Here is an 11,505-nt window from a genome sequence, read left to right on the forward strand (position 1 = left end):
TCAGCTCTGGGCGCTTGTTTTGGCTTCTCTGTCCCCGCTTCCCAGGCGCCAGGCGGCTGCCGGCTCCGCAGCTCTGAGCAGGGGAGGGGGCAGCAGGCTGGGGCTGGTTACGCCGGAGCGCAGTGACGTAAGAGGGGGAGGGGCTGCCGCGGGAACGGCGCCGCGAGCGAGCGGAGGCTGCGCGTGGCTGTGGGGAGCGTTGGCGGCGGCGGCGACAGCTCGCTGCCAGGGCTGGGGCGGCACAGAGGGCCGGGACCGAAAGACATGGCTGCTACTCGGGCAAAGGCCAGCAGAGAGACAGTGGGCACCCGGACAGAGGCCGCACACAGCCGTGCAGGCGTTCAGGCGGCTGGGTGCAGTGAGTGCAGGAGCCTGGCACTGTCTATGGGGGACGGCAAGCAGGACAGCTGTGTTAGGTGTGAGCAGATCAGGCAGTGCCTATGGGGGACGGCAAGCAGGACAGCTGTGTTAGGTGTGAGCAGATCAGGCAGTGCCTATGGAGGACAGCAAGCAGGACAGCTGTGTTAGGTGTGAGCAGATCAGGCACTGCCTATGGAGGACAGCAAGCAGGACAGCTGTGTTAGGTGTGAGCAGATCAGGCACTGCCTATGGAGGACAGCAAGCAGGACAGCTGTGTTAGGTGTGAGCAGATCAGGCAGTGCCTATGGAGGACGGCAAGCAGGACAGCTGTGTTAGGTGTGAGCAGATCAGGCAGTGCCTATGGGGGACGGCAAGCAGGACAGCTGTGTTAGGTGTGAGCAGATCAGGCAGTGCCTATGGAGGACGGCAAGCAGGACAGCTGTGTTAGGTGTGAGCAGATCAGGCAGTGCCTATGGAGGACGGCAAGCAGGACAGCTTAGGTGTGAGCAGATCAGGCAGTGCCTATGGAGGACGGCAAGCAGCACAGCTGTGTTAGGTGTGAGCAGATCAGGCAGTGCCTATGGGGGACGGCAAGCAGGACAGCTTAGGTGTGAGCAGATCAGGCAGTGCCTATGGAGGATGGCAAGCAGGACAGCTGTGTTAGGTGTGAGCAGATCAGGCAGTGCCTATGGAGGACGGCAAGCAGGACAGCTGTGTTAGGTGTGAGCAGATCAGGCAGTGCCTATGGAGGATGGCAAGCAGGACAGCTGTGTTAGGTGTGAGCAGATCAGGCAGTGCCTATGGAGGACGGCAAGCAGGACAGCTGTGTTAGGTGTGAGCAGATCAGGCAGTGCCTATGGAGGACGGCAAGCAGGACAGGTGTGTTAGGTGTGAGCAGATCAGGCAGTGCCTATGGAGGACGGCAAGCAGGACAGCTGTGTTAGGTGTGAGCAGATCAGGCAGTGCCTATGGAGGACGGCAAGCAGGACAGCTGTGTTAGGTGTGAGCAGATCAGGCAGTGCCTATGGGGGACGGCAAGCAGCACAGCTGTGTTAGGTGTGAGCAGATCAGGCAGTGCCTATGGGGGACGGCAAGCAGGACAGCTTAGGTGTGAGCAGATCAGGCAGTGCCTATGGAGGATGGCAAGCAGGACAGCTGTGTTAGGTGTGAGCAGATCAGGCAGTGCCTATGGAGGACGGCAAGCAGGACAGCTGTGTTAGGTGTGAGCAGATCAGGCAGTGCCTATGGAGGATGGCAAGCAGGACAGCTGTGTTAGGTGTGAGCAGATCAGGCAGTGCCTATGGAGGACGGCAAGCAGGACAGCTGTGTTAGGTGTGAGCAGATCAGGCACTGCCTATGGGGGACAGCAAGCAGGACAGCTGTGTTAGGTGTGAGCAGATCAGGCAGTGCCTATGGGGGACGGCAAGCAGGACAGCTGTGTTAGGTGTGAGCAGATCAGGCAGTGCCTATGGAGGACGGCAAGCAGGACAGGTGTGTTAGGTGTGAGCAGATCAGGCAGTGCCTATGGAGGATGGCAAGCAGGACAGCTGTGTTAGGTGTGAGCAGATCAGGCAGTGCCTATGGAGGACGGCAAGCAGGACAGCTGTGTTAGGTGTGAGCAGATCAGGCAGTGCCTATGGGGGACGGCAAGCAGCACAGCTGTGTTAGGTGTGAGCAGATCAGGCAGTGCCTATGGAGGACGGCAAGCAGGACAGCTGTGTTAGGTGTGAGCAGATCAGGCAGTGCCTATGGGGGACGGCATGCAGGACAGCTGTGTTAGGTGTGAGCAGATCAGGCAGTGCCTATGGAGGACGGCAAGCAGGACAGCTGTGTTAGGTGTGAGCAGATCAGGCAGTGCCTATGGGGGACGGCATGCAGGACAGCTGTGTTAGGTGTGAGCAGATCAGGCAGTGCCTATGGAGGACGGCAAGCAGCACAGCTGTGTTAGGTGTGAGCACATCAGGCAGTGCCTATGGAGGACGGCAAGCAGGACAGCTGTGTTAGGTGTGAGCAGATCAGGCAGTGCCTATGGAGGACGGCATGCAGGACAGCTGTGTTAGGTGTGAGCAGATCAGGCAGTGCCTATGGAGGACGGCAAGCAGGACAGGTGTGTTAGGTGTGAGCAGATCAGGCAGTGCCTATGGAGGACGGCAAGCAGCACAGCTGTGTTAGGTGTGAGCAGATCAGGCAGTGCCTATGGAGGACAGCAAGCAGCACAGCTGTGTTAGGTGTGAGCAGATCAGGCAGTGCCTATGGAGGACGGCAAGCAGGACAGCTGTGTTAGGTGTGAGCAGATCAGGCAGTGCCTATGGAGGACGGCAAGCAGGACAGCTGTGTTAGGTGTGAGCAGATCAGGCAGTGCCTATGGGGGATGGCAAGCAGGACAGGTGTGTTAGGTGTGAGCAGATCAGGCAGTGCCTATGGAGGACAGCAAGCAGCACAGCTGTGTTAGGTGTGAGCAGATCAGGCAGTGCCTATCGGGGACGGCAAGCAGCACAGCTGTGTTAGGTGTGAGCAGATCAGGGAGCTGATGAACACCGTGGCTGAACTAAAAGAAGAGGCGGAAAGACTACGAACTGTAAGAGACTGCGAAAAGGAAATTGACTCTTTCCACAGTCTAATCCCTTAATACCTGAACTAGGGTTGACTGTTAGTGGAGCTGGGGTCTGGTACCCTCCCACCAGCAAGTCTCAGCCTCCATGTAGTCATCCACATGAGCAGGGTCAATGGGAGCAGGTCTCCGCCCGAGAGAACAAATGCAAATGGAGCAAGTGCACTACTTTAAGCAGCACACTGCCCACAGTGCACTTGCAGAACAGGTATGAGGTTCTGCAGGAGGAACAGATGGTCAGCAAGGATGAGGACTCAGAAAGCCCAGAATCTGCACCAAAGGCAGGTTGCTCCAGCCCAGCTATCAAACCGATCCTGAAAAGAAACCTTGAGGAGCCATTGTTACAGGAGACTCCCTACTGAAGGGAGCAGAGGGCCTGATATGCAGACTGAACCCACTTCATAGAGGCGTCTGCTGCCTCCCTGGTGCCCAGGTAAGGGACATTGTAGTAAAATTGCCAACCTCGTGAGTCCTTCAGACTACTGCCCGCTTCTGGTCTTTCAAGTGGGTAGCGGCGATGCAACAATGAGAGTCTCACAATCAATTAAAAGAGACTTCAGGACCATAGGGCAGCTGGTAAAGGGATCAAGAGCTCAAGTTGTGTTCTCCTCTATCCCTCTAACATCAGTGATGGATGAGGGAACACGTAGGAAGAGCCAACAGCTCAATTCATGGCTCTGGGGCTGGTGTCATCAACAGGGGTTTGGATTCTACAACCATGGCTCGATTTACAAGGCACCAGAGCTGCAAACAACTAATGGGATGCACTTGGCCCAGAGGGGGAAGAGGATATTGGGGCAGGAATCGGCAGGGCTCATTGATAGGGCTTTAAACTAGACTCAAAGGGGGAAGGGGTTAATAGTCTCCTGCTGGCTGGTGACAAACAGTGGGGCAGCTCACTGGAGGCAGAGGGATGGAGAGCCAATGAGGGTCCTCAGCTTGCTGCCCTGAAGCAAGCCAGGGATGATGCACCAGGACAATCTGAGGAAATCAAGGGGACTTGGCACAAGAGGATGACAAGGCCAGCCCAGCTGAAGTGCCTCTGTGCAAATGCACAGAGCTTGGGCAACAAACAGGATGAATTAAGTGCCACTGTACTGCTGGGATGCCATGACATAGTGGCTACTATTGAAACTCGGTGGGATGGGTACAGGCTCTTTAGGAAGGATAGGCAGGGAAGGAGAGGAGGAGGCATTGTCCTCTGTATCAGTGACCAGCTAGAATCAGTGGAGCTCCACTTGGGGAAGGCTGATGAGCTGGTTCAGAGTGTATGGGTTAAAATTAAAGGGAAGACAGGAGAGGCTGATGTTACTGTAGGGGTCTGCTGCAGGCCACCTGGCCAGCAGAATCAAGCAGATGAGGCCCTTCACAGGCAAATAGAAGCAGCTTCCAGGTCACAAGCCCTGGTCCTCATGGGGGATTTCAACCACCCTGACATCTGCTGGAGGGACAAGACAGCAAGTCGTCAGCAAGCCAGGATGTTCCTGGATTGTATAGATGACAACTTCCTCATGCAAATGGTAGGGGAACCAACAAGAAAAGGTGCTTGTTCTGGCCAACAGGGAAGGGCTGGTGACTGATGTGAGGCTCAGGGACAGCCTTGGCTGCAGTCACCATGACTGAGTTGAATTTAAGATCCTCAGGGCTGACCAGGAGGACATACTCTAAGCTTATGACCCTAGACTTCAGGCGTGCAGACTTTGATAGCTTCAGGGATCTGCTGGCCAAAGTATTGTGGGACAAAGCCCTAGAGGGAAGAGAGGCCCAGGACAGCTGGTCAGTATTCAAAAATCACCTCCTCTGTGTCCAGAAGCAACAAAGAGGAAAGCAGGAAAGAATGCTAGGAAGCCTGCCTGGCTGAGAAGGAGCTCCTGGACAAGCTGTCACACAAAAAGAAATTCTACCAGGAGTGGAAGAAAGGACAGCTAGAATTGGGGGGGGAGGATATAAGGAAGCAGTGAAGCTGGGAGCTGCTTATGTGGGTGAATGCTGCCATTGCCTCCAGGAGTGCTGGAGCACTGCTTGGAGCAATGAAGCAGTTGGCCGTGGCTGAAGAGCCCAAGCCAGCCTCGTGTTGGGAATCAAAACATCCCTTTGTGGCCCTCCGCACTGCCATGTGGTCTGCTCTGGACTCTGCATTTTCCTCTGGACCTAAGTACAATGAGATTCTGTTTGTTTACACCTCTGCTGATCTTCTCCCTCATGTTACAGACAAATCACCTCTCAAGACAGCACTTAATTAGCCAGTATTGTTGCTTATAAAGTTAATGCTTGATACTGTGCAGCTGCTGGTGTCTGGAATGGTTTCTCTTGGAGACACACTGGTGTGTGCAGTTTCAGCTTGTGTTTTTCTTTCTGGTCATCCTTCTCTCCCAGCTTGGATTGTTAAGCTCTGAGAAATCACTACCAGGCCCGGGTGAAGGAGCCTCAGATGGATTGCTTTGAGAGCCCAGTTATTCTAATTTACTATCTCCAACTGATCTGCAGGTCAGTGTGGAGACCATACTTACTGCTTCTGTAGGGGGGAGCAAGCAAAGAGGGAATTTATCCTTTGTCTTTGATGGCCCTCAGCTAAGGAAAGTTGGAGGAATGAGAGGAAAAATCAATACAGGTTCAAATTGGGCAAGAATCAGGTGTGGGTTTAAAGCTGCTGGGAGCTCTGTGGGACAGGGATGGATGCTGACAGGCATCTTGAGCCATGAGCATGTGGGTGATGCCTCTCTGAAAGGGAATGGGTTATTTATAGGATAGTGCATGTAATGGCAGGGAAATAATTGCTGCTGGATGCTGCCCAGGTGAAGTCCCATCTGATGCTTTGCAGATTGAACAGCTGAAGGTAAGAAAATGTAGAATGATGAGGGAGTTGCAAGGCAGAAGGAAGGTTGCTGTATCTCAGATGTGTTAGGCAAATCTTCTTGATGTTTTAAACGTATCTTTAATAAGAAATGTAGCGCTTGAGCCCAGTTTCCAGGTTAGGAATGGTGGGTGCTGCACCAGCACTGAGGTGGGACAGGCAGCAGTAATGCTGCAGGTGACAAAGCCCTACTTCAGGGTCAACAAGGCCATGTGCCAGATCCTGCACTTGGGTCACAACAACCTCATGAACACCCCAGGCTCTGGGGCAGAGTGGCTGGAAACTGCCTGGCGAAAGTGGGCCTGGGGCTGCAGGTCAACAGTGGGCAGAAGGTGAGCCATCATGTGCCCAGGTGGCCAAGGAAGCCAACAGCATCCTGGGCTGGATGAGCCATATGGCCAGCAGCAGCAGGGAAGTGATTGTGCCCCTGTACTGGGCATTGGTGAGGTTGCACCTCAAATACTGGGATTGCTTTTGGGCCCCTCTATACAAGAAGGATGTTGAGATGCTGGAGCAGAGCTAGAGAAAAGCAACAAGGCTGGTGAAGGGTCTGGAGAACAGGGCTGGTAGGGAACAGGTGAGGGAACTGAGGTTGTTTAGGCTGGAGAAGAGGAGGCTGAGGGGAGACCTCATTGCTCTCTACGCTCCCTGAAAGGAGATGGAAGCCAGGTAAGGATTGCTCTCTTCTCTCAAAGAAGTAATAGAATGACAAGAAACAGCCTCAGGTTCTGCCAGGGGAGGTTTAGGTTGGGCATTAGCAGAACTGTTTTCCCTGAAAAGCTTATCGATCCCTGGCTCAGGCTGCCCAGGGCAGTGGTGGAGTCGTCATGCCTGGAGGGATTTCAAAGCCATGTCGATGTGGTGCTGAAGGACGTGGTTCAGTGGTGACCTGACAGTACTGGGCTCACACTTGGACTCAATGATCTTAAATGTCTTTTTCAACTAAAACAATTCAATGCTTCTCTTCTCTCCATGGTGATTTAGCCAGGGCATTGCGCTTCCTCCTTCTAGGTCTTGAAATGCTCTACAAGAGGAACTTGCTCCCTGGATCTCTGTTTGGACTTAGGAGACCTGGAGGTCCAGAGGAAGATCTCAGGTTTAGGAGGGACATCGAGATGCTTGAGCGTGTCCAGAGAAGGGCGACGAGGCTGGTGAGAGACCTTGAGCACAGCCCTACGAGGAGAGGCTGAGGGAGCTGGGATTGGTTAGCCTGGAGAAGAGGAGGCTCAGGGGTGACCTTATTGCTGTCTACAACTACCTGAGGGGTGGTTGTGGCCAGGAGGAGGTTGCTCTCTTCTCTCAGGTGGCCAGCACCAGAACGAGAGGACACAGCCTCAGGCTGTGCCAGGGGAGATTTAGGCTGGAGGTGAGGAGAAAGTTCTTCACTGAGAGAGTCATTGGACACTGGAATGGGCTGCCCGGGGAGGTGGTGGAGTCGCCGTCCCTGGGGCTGTTCAAGGCAGGATTGGACGTGGCACTTGGTGCCATGGTCTAGCCTTGAGCTCTGTGGTAAAGGGTTGGACTTGATGATCTGTGAGGTCTCTTCCAACCCTGATGATACTGTGATACTGTGACACTGTGAAAGCTGGGAGCTGAGCTGGGTCCATGGGTCTTCATCGCCTGTCCAGAACATAATTCCTCTCCTTAATTAACCCTATCCTCTCACCTGCCTGGGCAAGACCAGCAGAGTTGTCAGTGCTTTCACCATCTTTCAGCAAGGAGAGCGGGTGCTGACCTGGCCCATCTGCTCTCTGCACAATCGAGTCCAACCTATGGCCTCACCTCACTGCTGGGTGTAGACATCAATGCAGGCACTTGCAGCATTGATGAAGGTGGGCCCCTGAGGTGAAGCTAACTCAAAGATGGGCACAGATCCCTGCCTGGTGCCAAGCAGCAGAGCCACCATGTGCTCTGGCAGAACAAGCTGGAGGCTGGAGCACCTCCCATCATCCCCTGGCTCTTGTGGAAGGTTGGGATGCTGCTCCTGTCTCACAATGGCTTCTCTGGTGGCCTTTGGTGTCCAGTCCAACAGACCAAGGGGAGGTGAAATCTGTGAGCTGGCAATGCAACAGCAGCAAGAGGGGCACAGGGATCAGGAGGGGATTGGATGAGAGGGAAGGAAGCGGAGGAGCTGCATCTGTTGCGGCTTTAGCTCAAAGGATACAAACTGAGCCTATGTCTGGCCTTTTTTGGTCCTATCTTTCAGCTTAGTGGTGCCAACTACTCCTTACTTCAGAGCTGGACCACTGAAGTGTAGGTAAGCTGTTGAAGCTGGGCTGCTTTTTGTATCCAGATTTAGTTAAGTCTAGTTTCAGTGTCTGTGTGAGAGCAGTCTAAATCCAGACCAGGGTAGTGCTGTGTTCTGACACAGGGCCATAACCAAGACATCTGAATGGGTGGAGATGCAAAGTTTTCCTTCTAGACAGCTTGTATCTGGTTATCTTCCTGAACCAGCAGCAAAGGACATGAAGAGCATTTGGTAGGCAGTGTTACCACACTTCACCTTAAGTCAGCTTAAGGTGCTGTGAAGCTGTATTCTGAGCATGCATCCAGAGTTTGATAGTAGTTCTATCTTGGAGCCAGCTGGCACTGGCTCTCTTACATGAGGGAAGCCACAAAGATGATTAAGGCAATGGAACATCTGTCTTATGAGGAGAGACTGAAGGACCTGGGGCTTTTTAGCTTGGGGGAAAAGAGACTGAGAGGTGATCTCATCATAAATATGTAAAGGATGAGTGCCATGAGGATGGAGTCAGGCTCTTCTCAGTGATGCCCAATGACAGGGCAAGGAGCAATGGGTGCAAGTTGAGGCACAGGAAGTTACATGTAAACATGAGGAATTTTTTCACTGTGAGTGTGACAGAACACTGCAACAGGCTGTCCAGGGGGGTTGTGGAGTCTTCCTCTCTGGAGATAATGTTAAAAACCTGCCTGGATTCATTCCTGTGTGATCTGGTATAGGAGATCCTGCTCTGGCAGGGAGGTTGGACTGGATGAGCTTTTGAGGTCCCTTCCAGTCCCTGACATTCTGTGTAAGCAAGCACATGTGTTCCAGATGCAAAGGAAACTTCTCTTGTGGAGTGATGCTCATCTCCCATCAGTTGCAAGTCTCTTTCTTTATCTTCAATCTCCAAAGCCTTTTTTAGCCTGTTTCCTCTAACTGGAGTGCTCCACAGGGTAGAAATGCTGTCACTTCTACGTCTGCTAGGGTGGTAGTACACAGACCATTCCTGCAGGTCTGCATCCTCTGCCTCTCCCTGACATTCCAACAATGCTCCTCATTTGTATGGGTGGCAAAGTATTGTAGTCCCTTGCCCCTTCACATGAAGTTGCCTCCATGGCTTTGTGGTGACCATCCTTCAAATGTAGCCAGCAGATGGAAAGAGGTAATTCTGCCACTTTGCTCTGATGAGACCTGACCTGGAGTACTGTGTCCAGCTCTGGGGGCTTCAATGCAGGAAGGACATTGGCCTCATTGAGGAGGTCCAGAGAAGAGCCACAAAGATGATCAGAGGGCTGCAATACCTCTGCTGTGAAGACAGGCTGGGAGAGCTGGGGTTGTTCAGCTTGCAGAAGGCTCTGGGGAGACCTTAGTGCTGCATTTCAATATCTGAAAGAGACCTAGAGGAAGGCTGGGGAAGGACTGTTTAGAAAGGCCTGTGGTGGTGGGATGAGAGGCAATGGTATAAAATGGGAGCAGGGTAGAGTTAGGTTGGAAATTAAGAGGAAGCACTTCACAATGTAGGTGGTGAGACACTGAAACAGGTTGTCCAATGGTGTGGTTGAGGCTCCCTCCCTGGATACACTGAAGATCATAGAATCAGTCAGATTGGAAGAGACCTCCAAGCTCATCCAGCCCTATCCACTCAATTAGACTATGGCACTAAGTGCCTCAGACAGGCTTTGCTTCAACACCTCCAGGGACAGCAACTTCACCACCTCCCTGGGCAGCCCATTCCAATGCCAATCACTCTCTCTGACAACAACTTCCTCCTAACATCCAGCCTAGACCTCCTAGACCTGGCACAACTTGAGACTGTGTCCCCTTCTCCTGTTGCTGCTTGCCTGGCAGAAGTGACCAACTCCACCTGGCTACAGCCTCCCATCAGGTAATTGTAGACAGCAATGAGATCAGCCCTGAGCCTCCTCTTCTGCAGGCCAAACACCCCCAGCTCCCTCAGCCTCTCCTCACAGGGCTGTGCTCCAGGCCTCTCCCCAGCCTTGCTGCCCTTCTCTGGACACCTTCCAGCACCTCAGCATCTCTCTTGAATTGAGGAGCCCAGAACTGGACACAGCACTCAAGGTGTGGCCTGAGCAGTGCTGAGCACAGGAGCAGAAGAACCTCCCTTGTCCTACTGGCCACACTCTTCCTGGTCCTGAGCAGGATGCCATTGGCTCTCTTGGGCACACTGCTGGCTCATGCTCAGCTACCAGTACCCTCAGTTGCTCCAGATCAGACTCAACGTGACCCTGGGGAGACTGATCTAGTTGGAGGTGTCTATTGTGACTGCAGGGGGATTGGACAGGACGACCTTTGAGGGTCCCTTCCAACCCAATGCATTCTGTCTGTCCGTGTCAATGCTGCTGCTGATGCTGCTGTGGGGAGAGTCCTGGTCTCTAGCAGGCAAAGCGAGCTGCTTCTGCTCCTCTGCAGGCACCCCAGAGATATAAAAACCTCTGCTTTGAAAGCCCTGCCAGGCAGCTGCAGGCTGGCCCGGCTGCTGTTCTGCTTCTTGCATGTTTTATGGAGTAATTTGTACTATATTTACACGGCAGTGATAAACAGTTTGGGAAATGGAAGCGAAGCAAACGCCGCTGAGTGAATTGTTACAAAAAAGCCCTGTTTGCTATTCCAGCAGGAGTAGGGGGGGGGGGGAGAGAGAGAAAACAACCACCACAACCAGAAAGGGATAAAAATCACCATCCTAGGGACATGCTGTTCATCAGATTGAGGTGGGATTTTTTTTTACTTCCTCCCCTTGATTTGTGTGGCTGATGTGAAGGGGGAGAAGAAGTCGCAGATGCATGCTGGATTCTGCAGGGAACATATGCATGCATTTAAATCATTTACAGCATTTACTGGTGCAATTGTGAGGCACATTATTTTTTTGGTGTGTTTTTTGGGTTTTTTTCTTCCTGCATTTCTAATTAGGCTCCAAACAGATGGTGAAGGACTGTAGCTTCTGATTAGACAGGCTTGTGCTCTGTTGGACAGCGCTGCCAGAACAGACTGAGCTCGCAAAGTTTTCTCCCTCGTTTATCACGCCACAGTAGGGTTGGGGGTAGAGGATCTGAGGTTGGCTACAGCAGGAATTCCAGCCTGCCCCATAGCAAGCTGGAATGCAAATCTGGTGCTCCCTCTGCCATCCCTGTTCTCTCTGCCATCCCTGCATGCCGATGGATGGGATCCACATCCACACACACACACATATCCCTCCCCCTACCCTCCCCTTACCCTCCCACTTCAGCTTCCATTCCAGATTTTGTACCCTGCTGCACAGCGTCGGGTACCCAGCAGCACAGGATGGAGCCTGAGCTTTGACAAATGCTTTTAATATGGAGCAGAAGACTTGGGTTTGAGACAGGGCTTTCAAGTGGGAGTGAGCTGCAGGCTGGCAGCTGCGTGTGAGGAGCCAGCGTGCATGGCTGCTGCTAGCCCTGCTCTTGGGCAGCAGAGAAT

Source organism: Pogoniulus pusillus, chromosome 6, assembly GCF_015220805.1.
Source record: "Pogoniulus pusillus isolate bPogPus1 chromosome 6, bPogPus1.pri, whole genome shotgun sequence".
NCBI classification, from domain to species: domain Eukaryota; kingdom Metazoa; phylum Chordata; class Aves; order Piciformes; family Lybiidae; genus Pogoniulus; species Pogoniulus pusillus.